The sequence below is a fragment of the Lepisma saccharinum genome, chromosome 18 (assembly GCF_977018435.1).
Source record: "Lepisma saccharinum chromosome 18, izLepSacc3.1, whole genome shotgun sequence".
Classification (NCBI taxonomy): Eukaryota; Metazoa; Arthropoda; class Insecta; order Zygentoma; family Lepismatidae; genus Lepisma; species Lepisma saccharinum.
Window position 1 is genome coordinate 9,839,693 of NC_139246.1, and position 19,660 is coordinate 9,859,352.

Below are 19,660 nucleotides of genomic sequence, written 5' to 3' on the forward strand. Positions count from 1 at the left end.
ATGTTTGCCTAACCTAACTAAACCTAACCTAACCTTACGTAATGCTTCTTGGGGATGGAACGAATTTTACCAAGAAACATTACGTAATGTTAGGTTAGGCAAACATAGTTTAAAAAAAAAAACATTTATTTTCATGCAGGAGACTGGTACTTTTTTCTGCATGCGATGGAGTTGGAAAAAGACCACAAGGCAAGGGGGGCCCCTCCTCATAATTCTGGAAATAGTTAATGAAATTCGAATGAGGAAATTGTGACTATATTTTACAACACAATATGTTGTTTTCTATGACTTACAGGCCACAAGTTACAGCAATTATTAATATTATTATTATTTGTATCAGGGGTACATTTAAGCTTAGTTATTTTCACATGGATTTAACTATAAAAAACAGCTTTTTTGACCAGGAATTAATGTTAGGTGTACTGTTATGCAGAGTATATGTAGATATACAGAATATGGACATTTCAAAGGTATGCAATTTTTTTAAAATAACATAAGTAGTAGTAGTAGTAGTAATAATTACAAAAGTAAAAGCAGTAATAATAAAAGTTGCTATGACTGCCCCCCCAGAGGAAAAAATCCTGTGGGTGCCCTTGCCAGAAGGTGTTCTGATATGGGATACTAATATGTCACATGACACAAGTATGAAGGGGTATTATGTTTGTAACTGCTTTTGTTGTTAGGTTAGGTTGGGCAGGACAAGTTTAGGGCCATTAGCATTAAAATCACTTCTGTAAGTACTTCCCAACACCTGATCATGTAGTCTGTTCTTCAGCACTTTCTGCTATTCTCATCACGTGGTGACAGTAATAATAGCACCCACTTTTCATTTAAAACATCTTCTTACCAGTAATTTCAGCAACACTGCCAACTAATATAATAAAGTACAATGTTGTGGTACGATTAGGGTAATGACTTTTGCTAGTGAAAATAGCCACATAAGCTGTTCTCAACACCTGGTGAAAATAGTCGCAGCCTTTTTTTTTTCTCACATTACTAAATTTGCATTAACAACATACGGCACATCAGTTACCATGCCAGTGCTGTTTTTAACTGATGCTTAAAGCTTGTTCTGAAAAGTTATGAAATAAAAGTAGTACGGTTTGCATTGCTTATCTTAGTAAATATTTAAAGAAGTTTTATGTACATGAATATGTGAATCACGTGATCAGAATCTGAGAGAGGAAAAAGTAAGTTACGTGCCTAAACATACTTTTGTAATGAAACATCATTTCGAAAGCACGTTTATCTTAATTAAAATTATACAGCATATAAAATACCATGCACATATATCAGTCAAATAAGATGAGGCCCATGTGGAGATAGTTCTGTTTCTCTGTTGTTGTTCTTTTAATTTACAAATGAGTCAAGCTTCTTGTGCTTCAACAGCACAAAAGAATTGTCCATAACTGTTCTTTTTTAGACTGAATGAACTTCAAACGACACTTTTAAAATTAATTCTTGGTTTGCATGCATGGAAAACAGTTTTTTTAAATTATATATATATTTCATATCCCAATATCACTAATTTTGCCAAAATAATGCTTAAATACAAAGTCTTTTCGGAAAAGTAATATCCTCTTGTAACCTCAATAATGGTTGATCCTGGAACATGACATACATCTTCATTTTCTTCAGGAGGCCAGTGAAAGGATCGTATTAATCCAAAGGAGTGCATAAATTTGACTTCAACATCATTTTCTGCTGCAACTTTGGAGAATGCTAATCCAAGAAACTGACTGTGATCATGCACACACTCAACATAAGAGTTCGTGGTGATAAAAAAATCTGGGTCAGCACCATTTGTTTTGTTTCAATTAAATTTTGGCTCTGGGGAGAGTAGTGATAAAAACCTTTTGTTTCATGGATTGTTTTTGCAATAGAAATTCTGTTGTGTAGTTGTTTTGTGTGTATGTTAGGGTTTCCTTTTTGCCAGTCAGAGTTGTATGTTTTCAGTTCTACATTTACAGAAACTGAAACATCTTTCTGCTGTATTAAATACATCACCATGCCATCTTGGAAGGCTTTCTTTGGTTTCTAAATGCTTAACCACCCCACGAATGCCATCTCTTATTAGGGAAAAATGATGATGCACTTGAAGAAGAATTCTCACTGTGAAAGCATATTTTTTTGCAATTATTTACTGTCCAGCACATTCAACACTGAAATAACATAGTTTTCGCCACTTGGAAAATGGCCTCGGTGCAAAATTAAAAAAAAATTAGCCTCCTGTTTCTCAGTAACTACAAGGTCTGCAGAAGAAAATTATTGCATGTGTGCATACCTTGGTAGTGTTAACAAATATACAAAATTTAATTTAAATCTGAACCTGTGCATCATTCCTCAGATTTTGCTGGGTGATTTGATTTGGAATATGCCATATGAATTTGTGAATGAATCTGAATCTGCACACCATTCTGCACATAGCCTAAGTTAATTAAATTGAATGTTACTGGAATTTCAATTCCTGTGCAATGGTAAAATGACCATTAAGATGGTGTCCAAATGTTATTTTTTTTTTAAATATTATGAGTTCTTTGAAAGAGAGTCTTTTCATGAGCTGTAGGTGGATAGTTTGATTACTCAGAACAAGGAATATTAGCCCCGTCTAGTTGGCTGCACTTTTTGACTCTGTTTGCACCGAAGCGTCTAGTTGGTTGCACAGTGCAACACCGAATCATCTAGTTCATTGATTATGAGTCAAGTAGTGTATTTGGTGTCTGCACTACCGTCTGGACCGGTGTATGTTTGGTGTATGGTCACGTGGTGCATGCTATCTAATAAAATTACCGTTTAAAGTAGCAGACAGGCATTTGTTGAATATTCTGAACTTGAACACCGCTTTCCGTCTAGTTGGTTGAATGTCATATCCTTGCACCACCATTACACCAACCTGACACTGGATACACCTGAACTGCACAGAGTGTCAAAAAGTGCAGCCAACTAGATTGTATGATTCATGTGCCATGTAACAGTTCTTGCTCCTAAAACTACGTAATGTATATTTCGAAGCTACATATGAGCATTTATTTTTGCTCTCGGCCTGACCTCTTTTGTTAGGTTAGGCATGTGAGTTTAAATTCTGTTATGGATTTGTTTTGTAGTGTACTCCGGTTTCATAGTGTTAGTATGTGTTTGTTGCATGTGTTTGCATGTAATGAGATACTCATGAGTAAAGAAACAGTGGAACTACTCCAGGTTACATGAGGGTTATTTAAGTGGCCACATTTCAGGACCAAATGTCTTATTTGTGATTTTATGCACCTGTACACAAGGCATTAAGATCTGACAATTAAAGGAAAAAGATAAGAAATGTTAAGTTGTATACTCGGTCACAGGCTCCACTGGAAATGAGTTCCTTGAACTGTAGCAAGATATATTTACATTAAAGACAGTTAGCTACTTCATATCATAGCATTCAACTTTAGGTTTACACATGTGAATGTCCAGGAATACATGATTAAATGCAGTGTGATAGAACTATGGATCATTTTTACCTTAATCACCATTACTGGGTGTACTGTCTGGAGTCACAGGGTACACAACATGATACCCCACAAGGGGACAAGAATTCACAAGGCACCAGTGGTGCAGCAAAGATTGTATGTATATTACTTTTTATTTGTTTCATGATACTCCTCCTTATGTGTACCTCAAAATTTTATTATTTCGCGTGCAGTGTGAATTGGGGGGGGGGATTCCGTGGGATTTCCAACCACAAATAATTTTATACCCGACTAAAAACAACAACTTATTTTTATCCCTGCCAGACATGTTTATATCCCCCTTAGTTTATTTTAATGGCTTGTAAGGTATACAAATTTGCATACCCCCCCTCCCCAAATCTACCCTCTAAAGTGAAATTACAAATATGTCGCTGAGTGGCAGGCATATTGAAATTGACATCAAAATTCATACTGAGTTGCATCCCCCCAAAGATTATAGCTTCATTCGCAAAGTGGTTTCTAGTATATATGAAGTTCATCTACTTTCATCAAAATTAGCCATACAAAAGGTTTCACCAGCACTGAAAATGAACCCTCTCTAACTCTTAAAACTAGATTTAATTTTATTATTTGACCACCTGTAGTGGGTTTGTTGCTCATATATGTGGAGATGTGGCTTTATAGGCACTTTTGAAATTTATACGCAGAATTAAATGCCCATTAATGGTAATTTTGTAGTGGTGGTGTATTTCAGGCAGAAATCATGGTATACTTATTGGTTTCTTTCAAGCATGATAATATTTAATAGCAGTACTTATAGTTTTTAAGCACTACCATTCAATATCGCACATCCAATAGTAATTTTATATTCTGCATTATACACCAAGAACTTGTGCTTCTCTTTTTCTTGTCTGCCACACCGACACCTTTTGCATGGCAGAGAATCACTATTGAAACATATGTTATTAATTATATTTAATGCGTGTCATTTTCAATATTGTGCAAATTAATTAAAATTTTCATAAGTTATGCCATATGAGGCCAGAAATTTTGGAAGAAATCCTAGAAGGAATTGTTTTCACATTTCTACAACATAGGCATTTTATTTTGTGTGCAGTTATAATACCATTTATTGGAAATGTGAAAATTCATTCCAAGTGAACATTTTTATCTTTTGCTAGATTGTTTATGATTAATATGAATGTTTCAACTTAATGCCTGCTATCTTCTGCAGGTTTGCATCAATTATGCCTAGACGTTGTAGTGTGGCTGGGTGCAGATCAAATTATGATGGTGAAGGAGAACATGTAACAACATTTGTTGTCCCAAAGACTGAACCACTTCACAGCCAATGGCTACGGAAAATTCCTACAGACTTAACCAAATTAAAGTATCCAGTGGTGTGCTCAAAACATTTCCACGACTCCTGTATTGTGAGGGTAGATAAATTTTTAGTCAATGGTGAAATTAAAGAATTTGAAAGGAAAATACCAAAACTGATAGATGGAGCATTACCTACAATCTTTCCCAATCTACCTTCATATCTCACATCCAACCCAAGTTGTAGTCGCCGACTTGTTGATGCAGAAGAAGAAAACTTTCAACGAGCAGTTCAAGAGAGTTTGGTTGATTACAGGGTACATATGGAGCAAACCACATTTCATACCCTATCAGACATAGTTTCATATCTTAATTCACAAGAAAACAAGCTGCAACAGAAATGGCTCAGTGTCACACAAAATTCCAAACTGCATGTGTGTTTGTACAAAATTTGTGATACTTATCCAATTATTGTTGGTTGTATAGTTATTGAAACAGACCTTACATTTGACTTGTATGTCAATAAGGTAAAACTCAAGAGACATAAATTGCCCAAACACTGTGATAAGATCTGCAATGTGTCAACACTTGAAGTTGTTATGGGATATGTGGAAGAACATATAAATGATCCTTCGAAGACAGAAACTCTCATTGCATTGATATCTGAACTGGAATCAAGGGAAACATTTTGTGAAAGTACCGAGTTGCAATTCATTGTTGAACAACTAAAATTTTCCATGCAGGATAAATATCAAAGACGGTATTCCAACCAGACACTAATTTTTGCAGCAGCAGTATATGTTCATTCTAGTACAGCATATAATGCATTGTTGAAATCTCGGTGTTTATTTCTACCACACATTCGCACACTGCAGTCAATGGTTAGTCAGTACTCTTTAAATGGAAATACAATTTCAGGCAGTATCAAGTATTTGAAGACAAAAATGAAATATATGAAAGATCACGAGTTGCTTGAAAATTTACTGATTGATGAAATATACATTGATCCTCAACTCAGTTTCAAAGCGGGCTCGTTATATGGCTACAGTAACTCCAACCCTGAAAAAATGGCAACAACTGCTCAAATTTTTATGATTTCATCTTTAGTCTCATCATACAATGACGTGGTTTGCATTGTGCCAGTGTACAATTTAACAGCATATTTTCTGAAACCGTTATTACTCTGTCATAACAGAAATTGAAGGCATTGGTTTCAGGATTATATCAGTAATATCAGACAACAATGCAGTCAACAGAAAAACTTTTGAACTGTTCGATGACAACAAAACTTTACAGCCATATATTAAGCATCCTTTAGATGAAAGTAGGCTACTTTTCTTCATATTCGATAGTGTGCACATAATTAAATGTGTTAGGAATAATTGGATAAATAAAAAGGAGGAGAAGACCTTTTTATTTCCTGACATGGAAGATGAACAAACTCTCCGCAGAGCACAATTCAAGCACCTTGAAGTGTTGTATGACATGGAGAAGAATTCCTTATTGAAATATGGCCATCTGCTGTCAAACAAGGTTTTGTACCCTTCAAGCATACAGAAGCAAAATGTGAAACTTGCCTTAAGCATTTTCCATGAAAAAAACATTGCTGCTTTGAAGTGTGTGGCTAACGATCATCCAGCAAGATTTCCAGACTTTGAAGACACTTGTATATTGCTACAAATATTTGTGACATGGTGGAAAATTGTCAATGTTAAAAGTGCATTTGAAGGAAAACGCTTCAATGATGTGTATCGTGAACCCATCAGGCAAGGTAATGATATGCCTATTTCATTTTTGAAGAAAATGTCATTGTGGCTAAAGAGGTGGAGGCTATCTGTCCCCATTGCAAATGCCTTAACCTCCCAGACATTCCAGTCTCTAATAACCACAAATGATGCTTTTGTTGCCATGATATCATACATGTTTCAGTGATACAGACTGGATTATTTGCTGTTAGGCAAGTTTCAAAATGATGATTTGGAGGGTCGCTTCGGGATGTATCGCCAAATGTCAGGATCAAATTACTACATCCAGTATGTGCAAGTATTGGAGAATGAACGGAAACTTCGATTTAGAAGCAATGTTCTACTTTCCAGCAAAGAAGGAAATGTCTCTCTCAGATCTTTGGCACCAGGTGAAGAAGAACATAGATGTGATGTAGTAGATGTTGATATTTTCTTGGATGTTCTGCATGAAGATTTGTCACTTGAAGTTGTCCCAGATGATCTGATGCCTGTTATTACATACATTGCTGGCTATACAGTGAAGAAGGAAACCATGGGGAAGAAATGTGCTACTTGTACATCTTGGCTACAAATGGATGGAAGTGTTAAAGTTCCCGAGGCCCCATTTTCTCTTCTACATGCATTGGACCGTGGGAAATTAAGGCTTCCAACAGAAAATGTGGTGCTTGCTGTGTCTATTGTGTGGTTTCTACTTCAACAAATAATGTTGAATCATCATGATGATTTTCGGAGGTGTGAAAGACAGATGGCTGTTTTACATAAACTATCCTGTATTCAGATAACTCGCTCCAACTTGCCTGTGCATGACACATGTGACTGCAAATTGTCATTAGGTGTACGTCTTGAGAATGTTTGTTTAGTAACATGTAAAATTTTGTTAAACAATTATGTAAAAAAGGAAAATAATAAGAGTTGTAAGAAATCTCAGTGTGGGAGAAAGATACAGAAATTGTGTCCAGTATGAATTTTGATAACTTTGTTGTTATGTAATTCATGAAGTGTAAGTGAAGATTTTTTTGTACTTATGTCTTGTGACCTACAAGAATTGTCATATTTGTATTGTATTCTACTTTGTTAGTTATTTGTAGTTTTATTAAGGGTCTGTATGCTTTTTTTTCGGTTTGTACTTAATTTCTCCCAACATAGAAAGTGGAAATGCTCACATGTATTAGATACAAATTTAGGTTATACATCCAATAATGTATTCTATTTTATGTACAGTAAACCTATAAAGTGCAATATTCATAATTGAAGTACAATATTAAATCACAGTATTGAACTACGTGTCCAACAACTTTATAAGAGACTGAGAGAAATTACTTTCAAGATTCTCACATAATGTGAGTAATAACTCTCATCAACTTGTGCATACCTCAGTTTAGTTTATTTAATGTTTAATTTTGAACTGAATGTAAAAGTATTGTTAACTGCAGCACACCTTTTTTATTGATGCATGTATTTTGTTTGTCTCTTTCGATCATAATGTATAGTATTTTGATTTTGGTAGTATCGTTTGAGATGTTTCAGGTATGAATGTTTAGAAAACTACTGTGTAGCCAAATGGTAACTAGTTTGCTTTACTTGCTAACTTTCTCTTTATTTTGGGGTTTTTGAATAATTTTAATATTGAGAATATAATTGTCAGTGGTAATATTATGCAATTCATTTAACATCTTTTGTTATTCTTTTTCTGTGGATTTTGAACAAATTTAAATTTCAGAACGAAGTTTCGAGATGTCACCAATGGCATTCAGTTTGAATTTAATTTCTTTTATTTAAATGAGAGTTTTTCTCTTCCATTCTGACATCAATATATGTAATGTGTATATTAATTAAGATGAATATAAAATAATATAATTTTGCACATGTTTTCTTTAATGTATTGATACCCTCTTCTACATTCTGTCCAACATTTGAAATCAAGAAAACTTTTGGAAATCATTCATGTCAAGTACATCTGCACTATGTGGAAGTAAAGATGTTATTCACTGGACGTACATGCTTTCATGAATATTAATAGTTTTTATTTTAGTGTGTGTACATGTTCAAACCTCAATAAGTTTGTCATTTACCATTTTGTGTATCCCCTCCCTCAAAAGGCCATATATCATTAGGGGTAAAAATTGAACATTTGCAGAATATATTGCCTAGTATTCATTTACATCTAGGTGTAACAACCTTTCTGTTTCAGGTTCTTATAAATTTCAGCCCCCATCAGATTGAAAATATTTTAAGTGAAAATTCACATGTGGCTCTTAGTCTATGAAAATGTTAATATGAAGCCAGAGATGTTGCTATAATCTGTATCAACTATCTCTGGAGCAAGGCTGCACATAGCAGCAGAGAAGGGAGTGAGCAGAGCGAAGCAGTACGTGCTGCTGGGAAGCCTTGTAACTGCAGCCACTTTCCCCCCTCCATACAATTCTGTTCCTGTCACATGTTCATTGGTCTTGTGCATAAATTTGTTTTTCATTTGCCTGCTCCAGAGATAGCTGGGACAGGGTGTAGGTTCAAATATCAGCATGGGTATTCTTTGAGTGTCCCATCATCAAACTCCACATATCACATCGCAATCGACACGATTAGCAAAAAGTTACAGGAAAGTTATGCAAAAAATCAATTGTATGGTTTCAATAGTATTTTTTTGAAGTACTTTGAAACATTAATCATTCATCCTTAAATTAAATCTCATGCTTTAAAAAAATAACTTTCAAGTAGAATCTCAAATTTAATAGCCTCTTTGCAGTCAGAACTTTGACATGACTGTCTTGAGATGTCCATAATTTCAGCAATTGACTTGATAATTCTGATTTGTGCATAGAAAATTCCATTTTTTCCTCAGAGTAAGTAAGTAATTTTGAATTTTACAGATTATATGGAACACTTCCATGACATATTTGCACTTTGATATTTGTATAGATCTTTTACAAGCATATAACTGGCTGGTTCAAAACTACTTTTTATTAATGTTAATTTTCTTCATCATTTGTGAACATGATTATTTTCCACAAGTCATTTTCCCAAGAATGAGTTTTAACTTGCCTGTGTGTACACCCAACAGCGAAAGAAACAGTAGGCAAATTGTTCACCACCATCTTCATTCAGTCTGAATTACACAATATGATGCCAATGAATTGAAATAAAGATGTCAATAAACAGAGAACTATGCCTGCTTCAAACCAGCATAGTTTCATTCCTTAAAACAACGCAGGATGTAGAATAAAAAGTAGCAAAAATAGCGGTGGAAAATTTGCCTATCATTATCTTTGCTGTTGACTGTACCAAAGTGCATAGGCTCAAGTTGCAAGATGCAATTTGTATGTATTTATTTTTACAAGGGACAGCTAGTGGAAGAAATTAGTGTGTATTCCATAGAATGCCACAAAATTGAATGTAGCTGACAAGCAGGGCTGGTGTTGAAAGGGTAAATTGCAGCCAAAATGACCAAAATTGGGGGGATGGCTCCAATCAACCAATGGTCTGAACTTTGACTTCTCAGAAATGGATATTTTTTGGTGCAGTGATAGTACCCGAAAAGTAAAGAAAAACTAAAATTTCAGATTTTTTGCTATTAACTTTCAAAAACTCAACAATCGCAAAAATTTAACATTTTGGAATTTTTAAACAGCTGTAGGAAAAAACCTATTTGACCTAGACATCTCAAATTTATGCCATTCTCTTTTGTTTTAATGAGCTTTGACTTGAAATGCAACATGACTGGTATTTACATTTTGTAGTTTTTCAGAATCTCAAGAACCCCCTTTGAATTTTTTTGAAAAGTATAGAAGTTTCAAAGATATTAATTGACTGTGTGTGAAATTTTATAATGGGACGGCAATGGGTTTGTATGGAAATTAATTTTATATTGTGTATTAAATTTCCTAAATTGTTGACTTCCAGGTTAAAACTGTTACTTAAGCTGAGACGTTGATGGAAAGGTCTTTATAATAATTAATTAAACAATTTTTGGACTACAAATAACATGAAAATATCTCATATTTATCAATTTTAATGCTTGGTAAGCAAATTGAAAACTGCATATGTGTGTTGATATATTAGAATAGGTTCATGGACGTCCGCAGGATTTTTTCCAAGGGGGTGGGGCAACTTGGCATATTTTCCCCAATAATAGTGTTCATCCCTCAAAAAATATTGCTTAAATTTGAATTTATCATGTTCGTGCAATAATTAAAACACATTATTGTGGCTGAAATTAAATTATATGTGTGAAATATGTAATTTTTGGTTGACTTTCGTTTTCCAGGGGGTGCACGCCCCCTCCCCCTTGCCCCCCTTCCGGACGCCCATGAATAGGTTCTCGATTTCTTGCAATTGTTGAGTTTTTGAAAGTCAATACCTCAAAAACCAAGAGCCCCGAAAATCTATTTTTTTATCATTTTGATATGTGTAATGTATAAACAAAAAAATCTTTAAAAATCCGAATACTAAAGGTTCAAAATTATTTTTGTATAGGTTGCTTTGACATGGAATGACCTGCTGACTTCTCATTCATATATTCACACTACCATCTCGATTTCCGAGTGTGTTGCAATGCAATTGGAATGAAAAACTATATCTGAAGTTCTTATATTTTATCCAGCCTGAGTGAATGGATATTTTGACGTTTTGCATGCCCGTTAATAAAGGGTGTACAGAAGAAAATAATGTAATCGTAACGTGGTTTAAAACTGAAAAGTAAATTAATTTTTGAGCATCACATTTAGTCAGTCAACAAGGTCTACAAAGTTCAGGTTTCTACATTTTAAGAGCACTATTAGTTAGGTTCGTTATCATTGGCGTGTTTTATCGCCAAAAAAAACTATTAGAACGTATTTATTTTAACTGACAAAGAATGAAATAATCCTCTCCTTGTGAATTGATTTGTAATTTAGTCCTCCGTTTGCCACTGTGTCAGTCCCTGAATGAAGAATTTTATGTAGTATGTAATAGCACAAGAAGCAATCCTCTCGTCGTCTTGCTTGGGACTCACTTCATGACGTCAGCATCACTGGATGACGTAGCTTCGGGGCCGGTCTTTTACGTCGGCTACGGCGTTGGCCTTGAACATGGTGTCGCCCTCTACGTGAATCAGTTCTCTCGTCGGAGAAAACATCGCATCCAGTGCTTGTGGCAAAATCTTCGCGTTCTCGCGAGATCTTGTTCCGCGTGTGTGTTTCGCGTTTCCTATCGTGTGTTGTGTTCATGTGTTGAGCTGTGGTTTCTACAATGAACCCAGTAAATGACTTAGTGTGTAATTTGTTGCAGACACCATTTTCCAGATGGACGGATGAAGACATAAAAGACGTTTTAAATTGGGGGGGGGGGGGCACTGGCACTTACTATTTGTTTTCATTGCCTATAAATATACTTCTTCACCTGTTATTTTAGGCACGAGCCGCTACTGAATTTATTTTAATTACTAAAAGAGATATAACAACTTTCTTATACTCGGATTTGGAGCTATTGTTCATGTAAGGAAATGTTTATTATATTTATTTTGTGATTACACGACAACATGTTACAGGTGGACCATTAGTTCCTCTAAGTAATATACGGAATTTTCCTTGCACTTGAATAGCCTACGTTATGAAATGTAAAATTTGTTTGCATTTTCCAGAATGGAAAGAAATATTGAAACAACAGTGGCGCTTGTCCTCTTGGATGTAAATTTTGCACAAAACAAATAATATTCGAAGTAAAATATGTGTCATTTATATATCGGGAGGAGAGAAAGCTTTACCAAGTAAAATGCAACGTGCTCGGTTCATAAAGCTTCGACATGTTCACAGACTCACGTAGTGTGCTGAAAAAAAAGATAATCAAAACAATAAGTTCATAAATTTATGTAAATATTGTGTACATAGACGGTCATAGTTTCATGTATTATTTTTTTCTCTTCTCTCTTGTTATTTATTCACAGTGTATTATGTTCAACATAATTGGGAAATGTATCCTGTGCTGAACAAATAAATAAATAATAATAATAATAATATATACACTACAACAAAAGTTGCATGATCTGTTCCATTCTGCGGATAACATTGAATTGCAATAACACTTGGCTGGATGCAGTAAAGCGAAATGGTAATATTTTTATACTCCCTCTTCATCCCAACGCAAGTTTTACAAAGATATCAACAAGAAAATGTAAGCGGGTCTATTTTCGGTTTGTATCAACACTCGATTGTTCTCAAGTTACTTTTCTCTGATCGTACAATTAAACAATGTTACAATATGCTATTGCAGTCATTTAAGGCAAATTTAAAGAAAAAAATACATGGTATTTTAAACAGTAAATAACAATGAGACACGATATATGGAAACAAAGAAGAATGGAAGAAATATTTATCATTGTTCACCTCGTTGTGCATGCTTCTTCTTTATTATTATGGAAACAGGATTTTACGTATTGATTCTCCCGTCTTGCCGCATACGTTCACTTGCAACACATTTTACAAGCAAATATTCGTTAGTAGAGCCATGTTACAACAGCTGAACTACGGTCAATGTCTGCTGATCGGAGAAAAATCGCGGATCAACTTTGATCGCAGGGACTGAATCTCAGTTCAACTTTTATACAACACAAAATCAGAGTTCAGCGTGACTGCAGATCAATTTTACTGGCTAATCGAGTATCAACTGTTTTATACAATCGGGCGTTACACTCAAGGTAACTTAATATATAAGGTAGCGCCATCCGAAAATTCCCGATCATGCACGAGCGCGTGACGTCATGTGGGAGGATCGGTTATGCTCGGTGCCCCTTCGGTTATGTTCGTTCGGGGCTTGGCCGAAGCAAACGGCCGCTATCATTTCTATGCGAGTTTCAGAGAGGGAAAGTGTTTCATTACTTTGAGGGGTAAATATTAATTATCATACTTCGGGACGGTATTGAGGTATTCCTTTAATGATTAGTAACATAATTAAAACATGCTACTTTTAGAAGAGGGAAAATTGCACATGGAAACGTATTGTAAAAATTCATGTTTCCTGATCGATATATTACAAAGAAGGTTGTCCGTGTTCTCATTAGAATTTCAGATTTCATCATTTCATAAATCGTATTATGATTTTAATAAGAAACGTTGCATGCTAAAGAAGAATTGCATAGTGAAATAGTTACAAAGAAAGAATTGATTGACAGATTTGGTTTATTTTTGCTTTTCTGTCTTGTTTTAAATGTGAAAGGAAAACCCATAAGAGGTAGTCCCCCCCCCCCCTTCGATCTCTTTCTTTGTTTCCACAAGCAGGCCAGAGGTTTGAGTTCGAATCCTGACTTGGGCATGGATGTTTGTGAATGTTCATTCATCATTTCATCACTCATCCCTATCTTCGCAAATTAGCCAAAAGTGGCACAAGAAGCGAAGTAAAATGAAGCAAATCAATCAATCAATATTTGTTTTCACATATACTATCACATTTACTAAATTCTCAATTTTCTCATTAAGGAAAAATCAATGTCTTACCCGATTGGATTCGAATCCGGGACCCCTGGCGTCGAAGCGCGATGTGCTAACCACTACGCCAAGGATATCGACAGAGGCCTCCGAGACACTACGGGCCTCACCGAACGTCACAGGAGTACTATCGGATTATAAATTATGGATATTAGAGTTTGGATAATAAATAAATAAATTATATAATCTATAAATAAAAAAAACACCCGTTCTTCATTTATAGAATCTCAAAGAGAGCGATAGTTTGCTAAACTAAAAAATAATCCTATTTTGTTCTCACGATGATAAAAATAGAAGGCATAATCAAAAATAAATTGGTAACTATAGATTGACACAGAATTGAATAAGCTTAATTTTGATGTAACTCTTTTTTATGTTGTTCTACTGATTAACTTTTAATTGGAGTCCAAACTTGAATATCCGTAATTTTTAATCCGATAGTACTCTGGTATAATCTATTTACAACATTTAACACAACGCAGTAAAAAGCCTAATATATAGTTTTCTGACTGAATAATTCCTTCTTATTCATTCAGAACGTTGCAATCATTTCCAGGAACATTTCAAATTTTACATAACATCAGAAAGTATTAAAATTATACTGATATACTTAAAATCCAATCTTTACCATTCTCCATAATGTAACTTTATTTTTGAAATTATCAAGTGAAAGAAGCAATATACGAGCTAGATAAAATTTTACTCTGCATTTGAAACTTACTCTAAATTCGAAAGAATTCCCAACCTTGTTCATATATTTATTTACTGTACAATAATTTACGTACGGATCAAAGTTCCACATGCAAACATTTTTTGGGAAGTTTTATGTGGAGGAAGAATGATGAAATAGTTTGTAAGATAGTAGTTCCAGACTTTGAAAACGCAATTCCAGTTTGTAATTTGCAGATATTTTTAATTTCTCTGGTTCAAATTTGGCTGCAAGTTATCGTTGTCATAGTTCTAAAAAGTATTTTTTCGTATTAAGAACTTTACATACAAACGCGTGCAGAAGACGAGCCAAAGTATACAAGTACTAATTTAACTAACTTAACCTACTCTAAATACTTGATGAGTGCTAAAAAATAAGGAACATCAAACTTAAATGTCTTAACCTATTAAATTCAAGCCTATAGAAATAGATTTCTGCTCACACGGTAAATGAAACGCTTTGAGAATATCTATGAAAATATCTTAGTTTAATTAAACAATAAAGGAGAAAAGTTACATGAACTCACAATGATTGACCGTGCAACTGTACGAATCATTATTCGTTAAAGGACTTTGTCCGCAGATTTTCCATTTCCATTTCCATGTCTGAGTTGTATAACCGGAAAATATACTCCAAGGCTGATATGCGACACACATTTGTACATTAACGAAGTAACTTGCATTACACTAATCTTAGATCTTGCTCTTTTTGACAGAAATGTACTACAAAGAAATAATGTAACATCCATTGGTTTATATTGAGTACAAGAGTACAAAATTATTCACAATATATTTGTGAAATACCAAAATTGAACAAAGTTGCAAAAATTTCAATGATGGGTGTAATATTCACTCATGCAATATTTACCATCGTGCATACAACGCTATGTAACTCGAATTGAAGATGTACTAAGTGAATTTCATTTCGAGAAATGCTCATTTCCGACAACGTTTTTCACAATAATGTGAACATACAAATCACAATCAACATCGGTCTGTGTTAAATGAAATTGTTAATAATTATAAATCCGACTTACATAAAATGTACATAACAAATCAATTAGGCTCACTACGTACTTCGCACTAGTTGAACACATTTTCAAGATATTGATGACTTTTCTTGTGGTACTGTCGGTTAGGTTACGTTGTAGATTTTGAACTTCTTTATTCAGTTATAGCAGGTTGATAGAGGTTGTTTGTAATATTTAATTTATTTGCTTCATTATGCAGATGTGTGTTTCTCCTTTGTAAACGATTGAATGTTTTCCAACAACGAACCATTGCTTGCAATTTGTGCATATACCTTTGTCTATATATTTTTCTCTTTTCTGGCAGCACAGTCTTTAGCTTGTTTAGGGCACGTCTCCTTATTGCATATCTTTCGTAGCGCACATCTCTGTAAACCTTATCAACACGTCCTACAAGCGAATCATATTGTGAAGATAAGTGTTTAGGAGAACTACACCATTTCCTCGATTATTTGGTACTAAAGTAATTGGGTGTAATTTTAGCGATGGCACTGCAGTTGGCTTCAGCACGTTCTTTGGTGGAAAATACAGAAATTCTGATTTTAGATCTCGCACATAGTCTTCTTCACAATAATTGGCACTGCACACTTGCATTTTTTTTACATTTCGTCTACAAGCATGAATCCACTGTTTACTTATGCAATTATCGACTGGAAATCTATGATATTTTATGTCAGTTCCTTTAGTTTTCTGGTTATAGTTTTCATAGCTTGCTACAGCACAATTAGACATGATTGCAGTCTACAAGTACAAAAATACAATAAAAATAAATTGAACGCTACATAATCAACAACCTGCTTGTTCCGATTTTTGCGACGTGTTAGTAGCTAAATGTACCCCACACCAAACTTACTGCACATAGCAACGAGCACCGTCAAACCATTACCTTCTCTCAAGATGGTATTGGTCAAACCCGATCCTCCCAGATGACGTAATGCATACGTACTTCACATAGCAACGAGCACCCCCTGCGTTACACTGGGTACTGATTACTAACACATATTAAAAATTCACTGAAAATGGTAGTGTGGGGGAACTGGTTTCTCCAGATGAATTCATGCAAGTATGAGGGAAACAGGGCTTCAGATGTACCAAACTGGCGTACATGTTCTCAACATTTTGTGTATGGACCTGTGCATCATTGGGGTCTACAAAGTTTTCTTGGTGGACCACAACCTGATGTTCGTAGACGCCGCCTCCAATTTCGTTTATACGGTTGTAGGCTCTCCAGGCATCTGACACAATGATAGTGCCAGGTAGTATAAACCTGAAAGAGGTATAAAATGTTTTTAACACTAGAACGGCGAAGGATTTGATAGCCCGTAGAACAGCGGAAAGGGACCATTTTGACCCCTCATAAGGAATGCATTTAAAATTATAATTATTTTACAATGGGAACATATTTTTATTTTGTATTATTTTCTGCGCTTTAGGTATTATAATCACAGTGTTTAGGTGGGTTAATGATATATTTTGATATCAAATAAAAATGATAATCGTCAACAACTGAATACTCCAGAATACGCAACATTTCACTACGGGAAACTGCTACTTGATGCCAATGTCCATGAAGACTTTCTCCTACCCCCCTTGAAGAGGTCTGTTCTTAACAGCCTCTTTTTCGCGAGAGGCTTGGATTGTAAATTTGTGACGTCATCGCGGACGCAAGCTTTCCCTCTGCCTTGAAAAACTCATTTGAAAACAACGATGAGTTGTCAATATTTTCCAATAGTTACAACTAATTTTTGACTCATTATATCGTTTACTCACTATAAGGAATTGTATTATTTTATTATTATTACTATTGTCTTTTGTATTTCTAGTTACACTTTTTTTGTATGCAACTAATTCCTATGTATTTTTTCTTCATTTTTTTGTATGTTATTTTTTTATTACGTTTAGCTTACTGCTCCATAAGTTTATATCATCTCATATGTATTATCATATTGACAAGGGTTAGGTGGTAGAGCAGCCCTTGGCTGAACCTCGCCCGCTGAATAAAGAAAATTTATTATTATTATTATTATTATTATTATTATTACTTTATTTCTGGGGCATGGCATAGATAGAAATATGTTTCGGGAAGAGTTCTTGGACGCTGCTCAATTATATCACATGTAATAATACTCGCAAAATTGTCTTGATATTACAATATCTGCCAATAATACTATAAGACTAAAAGCGTTAAATGGTCGACTTTCGACCTCGCCACCGAAGTTCCCGTGTCTTGGCCTGGACATGCTTGTTCTTCACCAATTTCATCCAATTATCACTCATCGTTGCGATTAACCAAAAGTGGTAGAAATAATTATGGATTAGCTATGTGAATAGAGGCCGGGAGGGCGTCTGACTGCTACGAGACAGAGTTCGATCCCTTATGTGTGTGATCTAAGGTCGGAAATTTTCCGGCTTTGTCCCTGCATGAAGCGACTTTGGGGTTCATCCAGCCTCAAATAATTGGGTTCTTGGGGACAACCCTTGGGGTGGGCTAAGTCAGCGGGAGCGTGATGGGATCGAATATGTGTGGTTAAGGGCACGGTGTAATGTGGAATGGGAACTTTACCTTACCTATATGAACAGTAAAGAGATGGTGAAAGAATACGTAACAAAACACATTCATTATCTACCTTCATTATTTTTATCAGAGATATGTGTTCTACTTAGAAAATTAATGTAAATAAATAAATAATGAAATGAGAAATTTATAAATTAACAAAAAGATTGATTGATTTGTTGTTTGAAGTCCAATTTGTGCACACATAGACTAATCGGGACTGGACCTACAGTTTAAAGTGGGATCCGAACCACTATGTGCCTACACCGGGTATCGAATTCGAGACCACATGATAACAAGGCGACGACGAGATAAACGAAAAGGTTGTTAGTTCCAGGTGATAAAAATATAACGTATTATTGTTATCATCATGCACTTATTTCCACAGACAATGTCCATACAAAACTAATTCATTCAATAGCCGGAACGCCAACCACAAATGCTTGGACATGTGAACTACTTTGATTTTATTTGATTTAGTTAATTTTACTTAACTTTTCTGCCACTTTTGGCTAATTACGAAGATGGGATTAGTGATGATGATTTGATTAAATTGATGAATCGACTCTCACAAACACCCATTCAGGGATTCGAACCCGGGAGGGGGCCCCTGGCGTCGTAGCGCGATGTGCTAACCACCACTCCGTCACGGTGGCCGGCTCATGGGAACTAATAATAATAATAATAATAATAATAAAAAAATCGTATTAAAATGTAATGTTATTTATAATATTATTATTAATATTATCATCATTAGTGATTTTTTCTATTTTTATTATTATTATTTATGTTCATCATAAAAGCTACTCTAAATATTGTGGTATGATCACAAAGGATCGTGCGGGGTGTAATTAGTGACCCTTTCTCAATACACCTAAATGTCAACCTCACCATACTGCATTATCCAGGCTAACAAGGTTTTGGCGTCCGATTCCATGTTGTGCTGCCAGTATGTACTATCAATATGTACTTGTAATTGTCCCCAACAGCACTGATCGAATTTCTTTATTTTTATTTCTTTTTTCGGGCCACACACGGACAAAAGAAAAGTTTTGTTCAAGTAATATATCTCTTTCCTCTTTACCTATTATTAACAAGGTGTAATAAAGGATGGACTTTCGTGTATTATGTCGCAGCAGGAGCTGAGTGAGTTTCGACAACGAACAGAGTTAAGGAGCGTTCCGGCTCACTGATCATACCACAGACAATTGTCTGTGATCATATTGTAATCAAGTATTTTGCTTATTTAGTAGGTACTTGGCAACTTTTCCGGGGGAGCTTGACCTCCCGAACCCTCCCTCTAAATGCGACGTTGCATTGTTGCGACAACAATTGCGTACAAATACTAATCGAAAACATTCGTGCCTCCAATGCGCTTCCATGTAAAAAGACTGGCGAAGGA